This window comes from Gigantopelta aegis, chromosome 5 (assembly GCF_016097555.1).
Source record: "Gigantopelta aegis isolate Gae_Host chromosome 5, Gae_host_genome, whole genome shotgun sequence".
In the NCBI taxonomy this organism is placed as follows: domain Eukaryota; kingdom Metazoa; phylum Mollusca; class Gastropoda; order Neomphalida; family Peltospiridae; genus Gigantopelta; species Gigantopelta aegis.
In genome coordinates, this window is record NC_054703.1 from 4,482,232 (window position 1) to 4,492,606 (window position 10,375).

Below are 10,375 nucleotides of genomic sequence, written 5' to 3' on the forward strand. Positions count from 1 at the left end.
GCCATCGATTAAAGTTAACTCTACTGGGTCTATTTAGCAGTAGATCTAACAGCATTGCGGGGGACTTCCCCCATGCCATCGGGACATTTCATCTATAAATAACAATTTAAAATATCGACCAATTAACTTCTCCTTTTATAGCGTTTATTCGTGGAGCATAAAAAATTCCAAAAATATCGGGCGAGACTTGTTTATGCATAGGCGAACCTTGTTGAGTCTATTTCAAAATTGAAAAACGGGGGGGGGGGGGGGGGGGGGGGGGGGGTGTGGTGGGAGTGACAATAATAAACCTTGGGTTGTATACTAGTTATTATAACAATTTTATGGCCTATACCCTCACGTTGGGTTTTTTTTTCGGGTCTTGGAAAACGATAATTTTATATAAAAATTTTATATTGCAATTAGTTTCCGGTCATTACGTCTTAATTCACGCCGAATTATTTCGTAACCCTTCGGCATTAATCCCGAAGGTTTTCAAATCACTGGCATGATTTGCACATAGTAATTTGATTGATTGGTCGAGTGAAAGGTCAGCTGGACATGAGTTCCAACGGGGGGGGCTGTAAATCGCATGTAATAGTGGAGCTAATTTTAATTAGATTGTACAACAAGGGCGCTTCGCTTTCATCACCCTGACTTGTAAAACAACATAAATGACTTGATAGTATAATAAACTAATTTAACTAAATATATTTCAATTTGCATCAATAGAAACGAAATGGAGTTATAGTATTTTTCTCGTTTCACAATACCAAGTGATAAAATTATTTTATTTGGTCAGTTTTGTGATTTTAGATGGGAAATGTCTACTTAATCAAGGGTTTTATAGAATCCACTTACAGTATAAAGCAGGGACGCTGATAATGTCCATTACGATTTGAGGGGTGTCCGCGCGGTATCACACAATAGCCCTGTGATCTTAATAAAGAGGCATGTCTTTTTAGTGTGTCTAGACACAGTGGTCTGGAACTGTCTACATATACACCTGGCCAATCAGGAACCAGGTAACAGGCCACGAAAAGAAAAGACCAATTTAACCAAGAAAAACACTCCGATTGTTATGTCAGTTACGTGGGGTTAATTTATTGTACAAAACGTAATACAGTTATTTCATTCAACACTTTGACAATGGTGGTTTATTTTGTATTGAAAAAATCAATATATACTTGTTACTGGGATGGATATTATTACAGAACATTGCGATGCATCCGGAAAAAATCATGTATGGTTTTGTTTTTTTCAACTCGAAGACTAATTCCTGACGTGACAAGGTATTTACGTACCACCAGCTCGCCATAGGGCGTATTCACAGGGATGGTACAAAATGGCTGCGCCCGTTGTATATAATAGCCGTCACATTTAACCATTTTCTTAATTAACTATACGATTATACTTGTTGATATTAAGCAATAATATGCAGTATATATACGTTGAACTATGCATACCAGGCCAAATGCCTTGATTGTCCTCTTCCTTAACTATACGATTATACTTGTTGATATAAGCAATAATGTGCATATCTATATCGTTGACTATGCATTACCAGGTCCAAATGCCTTGATTGTCCCTTCCTTTAACTATACGATTATACTTGTTGATATTAAGCCATAAATGTGCATTATACATGTATATCGTTGACTATGCATACCAGGCCGAATGCCTTAATTGTCCCATCCTTTAACTATACGATTATACTTGTTGATATTAAGCAATAATATGCATTATATATCGTTGACTATGCATACCAGGCCAAATGCCTTGATTGTCCCTTCCTTTAACTATACGATTATACGATTATACTTGTTGATATTAAGCAATAATGTGCATTATATATCGTTGACTATGCATACCAGGTCAAATGCCTTGATTGTCCCTTCCTTTAACTATACGATTATACTTGTTGATATTAAAGGAAACATGTCACGTAAACCATATTTGGCACCAACCATGTACAATTAATTATAAATTGAATCACCTAAAAAAAATATATATAAAAAATTAATTACTTAAAATATCTCCATAAAAGAACCCCAGATACGAGCTCTTAGCGGAAATTTGCCGATCTTAATGAGCAGGGCAATCACGAGGTCCCTGACGTCAGAGACGCGTCGCTTGATCTGAAGCCGTACACTTTAAAAGCATTAGTCCGTACCACTCATAAAGAATCTAAGACTTGCACAGCTTACCAAAACAATGAGTGTTCGTTCGCAAAACGTTTTGCCGTATCAATATGAGCTGTTAGTAAATGAAGAAAGACACACATTTACTTACAACAGTGATACTGAAGAAAAAAACGGATAGCGAGTCGGAGGGTGGAGAACTTTGATGGTGCCAGACCAGACCGGTCGACCAATTTACAGCCCGGAGCCCGAAAGTAACCCGGAGACAAAAACCAAAACTCTGATGCTAATGCCGAGGTGTATACTGTTCATATTTAGCATGAAGATACACCTCGATATGATGTATTTAAATATGTAAAAAAATATAAATGTAGGACAAACATTTTTTTTTTTTTTTTTTTTTTAGAAAATATCGCATTTTTTATGTTCGGGCTGTACATAATGAAACAAACGCTCTAATTTACGACAAGGCGCTTCACTTTCATAACCTGGCTTGTAAAACAACCAAATGACTTGAGAGTATAATCAACTTTTAAACTAAATATATTTCTATTTGCATCAATAGAACGAAATGGGGTTATAGTATTTTTCTCTCATAAAAAAAAGTAGCATATTATTAGGCTTATTGGTAGAGTGCGTTAGAGTAAAACGACCACTCACGATACCCAAGTGATAATTTTCTTTTCTTTGGTACTACGTAATTGGTCAGTTTTGTAATTTTAGATGGGAAAGTCTACTTAATCAGGGGTTTTACAGCATTATTTACAGTAATGAAGCAGATGCGGCGGCTAATAATGTCCATTGGTAACATTGTACTATAGTCGCGACAGGTTACGCCACAATACCCTGTAATCTTAAAAAAAACTGGCACGTATTTTGTACGCATGTCTAGACCGTGGTAATCACTTGCCTGGTCGATACCCTGCAATATACACCTGCCAATCAGGGAATCACATGTGCAGGCCACAAAAAAAAAAGGACCAATTAACTAAAACAACACTCCGATTCTCAGTCAGCCCGTGGATGAAACATAATAGTTATTTCGACACCGACAGTAGTGGGTTTTTTTGTATTGAACTTCGTGTTGCTTTGGGGCTTCGGGCATTGAGGAACGTTTTTTTTTTGTAACGTATTCCGCCCGAAGATTAAAAACATTATTTAAAAATTATTATTGTTTTCTACAACGTTTTTTAAAAACATATTTAAATACATCGTACTGAGATGTATCCTCATGCCAAATCCCATGTTTGTATATGCCATATTTAATTTACTTATTGACGTTTCCTTCTTCGGACGGTGAATACAGATTTTGTTATGTAGGCCTACAGCCCTAACATGAAAAATCTTTTTTTTTCCAAAAAAATAAATAAATAAAAAAAATTCTACATTTTTGTTTTAACATATATAAATACATCATGCTGAGGTGTATCTTTGTGCCAAATATGTACAATGTACACCTCGGCATTCGCAACCGAGTACTGTTTTTGTCTCCGGGTAACGTTCGGGCTCCGGGGCTGTAATTAGGCGGACACCAAAGTACTATGCGGTGTTGGTGTCCATCTTTTCTTTTGCGATAAAATACACGCGTCTTTCTTCGGATACAATCCTTTGGAAAACCATAAAAGACAATCCCGATCGTTTAAACTGTTTATTTTTTACACCCGAAGGCCGCGCAGTACGGCACTGTTGGACTGAAAAGATCGTAAGCCCCTTACTCCATATATAAACAGTTAACAACAATGGAAGAGTACAGCGGCTCTGACGTCACTTCCCTTTTTTTCCGAACGCTCACGAAGAAATATGCATAAATCGTACTTTGATACTGGTTAGCGCAATTTCTTCATTTTAAGTTAACTACACGTATTTTATTGTTATAAAGTTATTTGTATATTATTTTTATATCATTTTTCTTTTAAAATGAGCTATAATATGGTCTCGTGTCATGTTTCCTTTAAGCAATAATGTGCAACTTATATCGTTGACTATGCATACCAGGCCGAATGCCTTAATTGTCCCATCCTTTAACTATACGATTATACTTGTTGATAGTAAGCAATAATGTGCATTATATATCGTTGACTATGCATACCAGGCCAAATGCCTTAATTGTCCTTTCCTTTAAGTCCGACCGGTTTCAGGCAATTTTTAAAACGCGAAAATCCGTGTAAGCTGAGAAGTTTTGAAGTTACAACAATATTGTGTTCACTGTTGTAATCTACTCCTTGAGAGCGCAATAAACTGTCGATTTACATTTTTAATTTTTAAACATTTTCAGACTGATTTTGTAAATGAAAACTGCACGTCATATTTCCGCAGTTTGTATCTTTAAACCTATTAAGGTGACAGAAATAAAATTTCTATGTTAGGATTAACCATTTACTGTTTTATTAATGTGTAAAATATGAAACAAGTGCAATGTTCATTTGTTAATGCGGCAAGACATTTAATAAAATAGCCAAAACAAAATACATCTTGCACGAGTGGCTACTTTCGATTTGTCGAGATGCACTGGGAAATCGGTCAAGTCTGTGTGTTAGAGGTCAGCCATCGACAGCTAGCCCCGTTCTTAAAGGTATAATAAACTGAAATATGAGTATCAGGTTTTATGTGTGTGGGTTTTTTTTTAAAAGTATTATTGTTGTTTGTAAATTTAAGTTCTGAAACGATTTGGCTAAATTTTATTATTAGTTGGTTAGGTGACAGTGTGTGCGTGTATGTTGTTTGGGGAGGGCGGCTAATCATTGATGTAATTAGATAACATTTGTAAGTCTGATTAATAGGTGACTGGACTGAACTGAACTTTATTTACACTCAGGCCGTAGTCTACGGCATATGAGGATATATATACATACAGCAGTCAATATAATTGCAACAAGATGGTGGGTGTACATAAATGTACATAAATACAATAAATACATATTAATAAATACAAAAAATACATAGAATATCAGCCAGAGGAGTTGAAAGTATTAATAATTAGATTACAAAATATAGAAAGTTTTCTAAGGACACCAGCTTTCTTATAGAGTTGAATAATTTATAAAATTTATATATATTAGGTTTAGACTGACAGAAAGATGGTAAGTAACGCTTTCTTTCATTCTTGAAAAACAAACATATATATATATATATATATATATATATAAATGAAACTCATCTCCGATATCGTAATTATTACACAATGGACATATTCTATTTTGTAGTGGTACATTTTTTCATCTGCCCGTTTCAAATGGAAGATTATGGTTTGATAATCTGAAGCGTAATAATGGACACCAATGTTTTCTCTCTATAATTGTTATGTATGTCTCAAATTCAACAGTATTTAAAAATAATTTATAATTTGAAGCTTTGGATGAGTTATCAATATAAGTATACCATGATTGTAAGTATTGATCCGTAAGCTTTGTATTAATATACGTTTTCAACATGGAAGCACTAGTAATAGCATTGCATTGTGATAATATATATGTACAACCAATATCATCTAAAACAGATTTAACATACATAATCCATTTGTGATTATAAAAGTTATTATTAACATCATTCAGTAATAATGCGTACACCAATAATGGCAACTTGGACTGTTTTCCAGTAATTAGTCGATACCAGAAAATTATCATTCTTATTTTTACGGTAATATATACCGGGTAACGTCCAAGTTCTCCATATAATATATACAATGGTGTAGATTTTCTTACAGGTAATAACAATTTTATAAACTGGTTACATAATTTTTCAGTTAATGACAAATTTTCAAAATCCCATATTTCGCTGCCATATAATAGGACTGGTAAAACCATGCAGTCAAATACTTTTAGTTGGCACTGGATAGAAATATTATAACATCTGCCTTGTAGAATAAAAAACATAGCCTTTTGTGCTTGTGTATATAACATGTTTCTTGCCTTAGTAAATCTATTCGATTTGTGAAATATAATACCAAGATATTTATAACTTTCTACGTTATCAAGCTTTGATTTTCCAAGGTAAAACACCTTTTTGTAATCTTTCTTGTTCCCATTAAAGATTAAGACCTTTGTCTTGTTATAATTTACTGTCAGTTTCCATTTCCAATACGAATCAAATATATTCAGAGAGTTTTGCATATCTTGGTAATTATCTGCAAGGAGTACAGTGTCATCAGCATAGAGTAAAACAAAAAGAACAATTGACGAATGGATTAAAGAGTCACTGAATAATTCGCCTATGCCTATACCATGGCAGTCATTCATTTTAAGTGTATCTTTAAGAAACAAAGAAACTAACAAAGGGGATAAATTTTCACCTTGTCTTACACCCACACAGCAGGGAAAATAATCTGTCATAGAATTATGTGCGCTGACACAAGATTTGATATTCTGATACATATTATAAATTACTTGAAAACATTTACCATTTATACCATTTTAAAGTAATTTATCCCAAAAGCTTTGTTAAAATCTATAAAAGTACAAAAAAGTGTTTTCTTCCGTGCTTTCATCAGTTCTATTAGTCCATATAGTGTGAAGACATGATCATTTGTTGACTAATCTTTCCTGAATCCTGCTTGAACTTCAGATAACATATTATTCGTTTCTAGATACACTTTTAGTCTATTATTTAACACGGCAGTCAACAGTTTTCCAAGACATCTAAGTAGTGTAATAGGTCTATAATTTTCAGGATTATCTTTATCTCCACTTTTATAAATTGGCTTGAATATACGAACTAACCATGAGTCAGGGAAGATACCGTTTTCAAATACTAAATTAAAACGTTTGACATATACAGGAATCATACAGTCAATAGTTTGCTTAATATATTCATTAATAAAGTCTGGTTCGAGAGTTGTGTCAACATTGCTGTTTACTTCTTTAAAGTATTGGTAAAGTGTTTCTGATGGTGGCAAATTACAGTCACTTTGTTTTTCTTTTAAAAGTTTCCAAAAAGCTCGCGTGTCGTGATGGTTGAGACCTGTGAGTTTCTGTTCTGTTTTCCAGTTATGTCTTCTTAAATGTTTTAATATTACATTCTTGTATCGTTTACTGGCATTTAAACGTCGTTGTTTGTTATCCATTGTATTCGAGTTCTTGTAAGCTGTTCTGGACTCCATGTATTTTCTTCTAAGTAATCTACATTGATTGCCGAACCATGCCTTGTTACTCCCGCGATTGGGTCGAATACTACTTCGTTTGTAGCCAAAGGTATTCACTGCCGTATCCTTGAATAAATTACCGCTAGTGTCCACTGTGACGTTAAGCTGTTCCTTTGAAAAGTGTTCACTTAGCTGATCTAGGTCCGAGATGATAGTTCTGATAGTTTCTCTGTTTACGTTTTCACTGTAGTTTTCAGCTAAACGATTATTCCATTTTCGTGACTTTAGTTCAGTTTCTTCAAGATCGTCTTCTTGTTGGCCAGTTATTGAAACATCCAATGAAATAATTAGTGGGCTGTAAATGTCCGAATATAACGATTCAAAATCAAGAACTTTAAAGTTTATACTTTTCTCTAATACACATAACGAGGCTATAGCATAATCAACAACACTGTTTCCCATACAAGTAGTTTTACCAGTATATTTATCATCACCAATTCTTCCATTAACAATTTACATATTATTATTTTTGCAAAATTCTATAAGTTTATATCCATGACTATTTGGTCTACAATTATCTTGATGTTTTTCTTTCTAGGGAAATTCCTATGTGTAACAAGTTGTTGGGTTCATTCGGAAAATCAGATAATTGAGTTGAACATTTTATTGTGTTATTTGTTTCAGTGTCACAAACTACATAATCTGGGAGCGACTGCGATCTGGCATTAAAATCGCCAATGAGAAGAATGTTGTTTTCATTAGATGAGTTGTTAAGTTCACGGTGTGTTGGGGGGGGGGGGGGGTGGGGGGGTGTGTGTTGAGTGTATTACTGACAGTGGCGGATCCAGAAAATCCATTTGGGGGGGGGGGGGGGGGGCGGGTAGTGACATGAGGTGGAATGCAAAGGAAACTTTGGGGGATGTACAAAATATTAAAATTAATATATAATAAAATTATAACTCGCAAAATTTAGGGGGTGGCCCCCTAGATCCTCCTCTAATTGCTGTAATTAAATAATGTGTAAATATGTCTGAGTAATGTACAGTTTATACTTGACCGCCGACTTGTCCGTGAGTAGTTGACTCGCCCAGTCCTGCTTCTGTTCAAACCTAATCCTCATTTTTCAATCAGTTGAGTAAGATTATAGCTTGGGAATCCGTTATTGCCGCTTGCGGCCATATTTATTAGTATTATTATTATTTTATTGCCAGCCCCTTGTTTACAATTAGAACAACACATGCCAAGGGTAAACATGGGTTGTGTACATAAAAATAATAAAACAACATAATATAATACTTTAGGGTACTGGCTTGCAAACCTCACCCCACCCCCACCCCTCTCTCCTCTCTCCCTCTCTCTCTCTCTCTCTCTCTCTCTCTCTCTCTCTCTCTCTCTCTCTCTCTCTCTCTCTCTCTCTCTCTCTCTCTCTCTCTCTCTCTCTCTCTCTCTCTCTCTCTCTCTCTCTCTCTCTCTCTCTCTCTCTCTCTCTCTCTTATTATTATTATTAGGTTCCCCAATCCTTTTCGGCTGGGAACCTATTGTTTTTCTTCCTGGGATTATTATTATTGTTTTTCAGCCGTCTATTTTGTCATTTTCTGAAAAAGTTCCGGGTCGATGTATGTGAAATTTGGTATGTAGTTTGGAGATCAGGGGATTGATTGTCTTAGAAACTTTAAAAAATTGTGTGTATTGATTATGGCCTCTATCGCGAATTATATAAAATTATCTATTAAAAGAAATTCTTCAGACATCTGTTTTGTCATTTTGTAAGAAACATTCTAGGCCCCATATAGCTGAAATGCTGTAGGTTGTTAGGCCAACCTGGAGGATTGATTGTATCAAACAATTGTGTTTATAGGTTATGTGTATTGGCCTAAATCACGAGTGTTGTATTGTATGTCAGTTTCTATGAAGTTTACTGGTAAAAACTCTTGAACATCTAGATTCAATTCCTACTACCTTTCTACATAAAAGTGTCGAAATATTGAATTAATCCGATGCTTGGGGTAATTGTGATTTCCGGCACCTTCTAGGCAGGTTGTTGTGGGGTTGTTGTTGTTTGTTTGTTTTTTTTGTTTTTGGGGGGGGGGGGGGGGGGGCGTTTAAGTGGAGAAGTTGTCAAGTTATAACACTAATATTTTCACTGTTGTAATCTACTCTTCAGAGCATAACAAACTGACGATTTACATTTCTGTATTTTTTAAATTTGTCACCTAGATTTTGTTAATGAAAACTGTACATACTTGCGCAGTATACATCTTTAATTCAATGAAGGTGACTGAAATAAAATTGAACTGGTAGGATTAACGATTTAATGCTTTATTATTACCATGTGGAATATGAAACAGGTTTACAATGAATTGTTCGTATGGGAAGATATTACAAAACAACATTAGAAAAACAAACAGAATTCCCTTTCTTTTACTGACCAACAGCTTTTGAGCGCATGTGTACTGAATCTAGGTCCCGGTGAAGGATCGTTCAAGACCGTAGTGGCCATCCAATACGTAACAATACACATCACAGAGAGAGAGAGAGAGGAGAGAGGAGAGAGAGAGAGAGAGAGAGAGAGAGAGAGAGAGAGAGACAGAGAGAGAGAGAGAGGAGAGTGGGAGAGAGAGCACAGGAGCAAAGAGGAGAGAGGAGAGAGACGAGAGAAGAGAGACAGAGATCGCAGAGAGGAGAGAGGGAGAGAGCCGTGAGAGAAGGGAGAGAGGGAGGACAGACGAGAGGGGCAGGAACAGAGAGGGAGATCTAGGGAGGAGGGAGAGGAGAGAGGGAGAGAGAGAGAGAGACAGAGAGAGAGAGAGAAGGCGAAGGAAAGAGAGAGTCCCGAGGGAGAAGACGTGAGGAGGAAGAGCAGGTGAGGAGAGGAGAGTTGGAGGTGAGGAGATGGAGAGGTGGTTGAGTGAGGGCTGGATGGAGAAGAGAGAGAAGAGAGGCAGGAGAAGGGGGAGAGGTGGGAGCGAGGAGGACAAGAGAGAGATTGGGCGGAGAGAGAGGACAGAGAGAGAGAGAGAGATGAGGGAGAGAGAGAGAGACACCTGAGTGAGAGGAGAGAGGGTGAGAGTAGAGAGAGGAGGGACAGAGACAGAGACGGAGGATGGAATCGAGAAACGTTTGGAGAGAGCGTAACGCCGGCTCGCAACAGAGGCATAACAGACTAGGGACAGGCAAA